Below are 1,689 nucleotides of genomic sequence, written 5' to 3'. Positions count from 1 at the left end.
CGAGTGCGGCAAGACGTACGCCACGTCGTCGAACCTGAGCCGCCACAAGCAAACGCATCGCAGCCTGGACAGCCAGCTGGCGCGGCGCTGCCCGACGTGCGGCAAGGTGTACGTGTCCATGCCGGCCATGGCCATGCACCTGCTCACGCACGACCTGCGCCACAAGTGCGGCGTGTGCGGCAAGGCCTTCTCGCGGCCCTGGCTGCTGCAAGGCCACATGCGCTCGCACACCGGCGAGAAGCCCTTTGGCTGCGCGCACTGCGGCAAGGCCTTCGCCGACCGCTCCAACCTGCGCGCGCACATGCAGACGCACTCGGCCTTCAAGCACTTCCAGTGCAAGCGCTGCAAGAAGAGCTTCGCGCTCAAGTCTTATCTCAACAAGCACTACGAGTCGGCCTGCTTTAAGGGTGGCGGCGGCGGCGGCGGCCCCGCAGCCCCCTTCCTAGTGACGCAGGCGGCGGAGGCGCGCACGCACTGGTGGAGCGTGCCCGGTGACTTATTTGGCGCTTCGCGCGGAGGCGTGCGGTGCTGTGAAATAAGGCCCGGCGGCGCGCGTGCGCGGAAGCGGAAACCGGGTCAGGCGGCGGGGCGGGGCGCGGACGCCGTCGCTTTCGGACGCGGGCTCAGCGCCGCCTGTAGCCCAGCGCCGAGAAGCCCCGGGCGTCTTTCGAGCTGTTTGCGGGCCTCGTTTCTTTCTCTGAGGGACGGCCTCCGGCGCTCAGTTGCCGCGCCCGCCAGGCCATGTTGGTGTTTTCTCCGCGCAGGGCCTAACGAGCCCGAGAGCCGTTTGCCGCGGAGATGAGATTCGCGAGCAGAAGCCCCCGAGCCTGCGCCCTTCCCGGGGCGAGCACCAGACCTCGGAGGACGCCGAGGACAAACGTAAAGGGTGCGCAAGTCGCGGAGGGAATGCCAGGGAGCACGGGGCGACCAGACAAGCCGACACCCCGCGCCTCCCCAGCAAAACAAGCCGGCCGAGGGCGGGTCTCCCGGGCCCCGCGGCTGCGAAAATGTGTCCGGCGCAGTTCAGCCCCGCGGCTCGAAAGCCGCAGAGTGTGAGGCTCCACTGCTAAGTCTCTATTTTAAGGTAAAACAAGAGATGCAGGACAGATTTGCATACAAAGTCGTGCATCCTGGTTGTTTACAATAGCGAGAAACAGGGCTCGTTAGTGTCAGTTACCGCGTCAGGATGGATCTCTGTGTTCGGGGAAAACACGCAGCCGTGGGTCTTTTTTAAGAATGGAGGGAAATGCACACGGAATAGTGTTAAGTGACGAAAACCAGATACAGGTTAGACATGTGGTTGCCAAGTGTGTGGGAAGAAAAAGGGTCTACACAGAGAAAAATCTGGGAGGGCATACTCTGAAATAGTAGCTTTGGTTTACTTATTTTGTCTGTAGTTTCCAAATCTAAACTTTCAGAAGGGCTTTGAACATTACGTTGTGCACTTGCAGAGTGCCCTACGGTGTGGCCGTATTAATGGTTGTGCTGTGCAGTAGCCCAGGTGGAGCCCCCAGTGCCTCCCCTGGGTGCCCCCACCCCCGACGCAGCTGGAGCTCCCAGCATCTCCCCATGGGTGTCCGCTGCCATTGGATGCCATCCTGGAACCCTGCTCTCATCACATCCGTCCCACTAACTAGGAAGTGAGCATTCTAAACCCTCACTATTTGTTCCAAGTTTGTGCCCGCCGCC

Source organism: Trichechus manatus, unplaced genomic scaffold (genome assembly GCF_000243295.1).
Source record: "Trichechus manatus latirostris isolate Lorelei unplaced genomic scaffold, TriManLat1.0 scaffold00185, whole genome shotgun sequence".
NCBI lineage: Eukaryota > Metazoa > Chordata > Mammalia > Sirenia > Trichechidae > Trichechus > Trichechus manatus.
Note: the sequence above shows the minus strand (reverse complement) of the source record.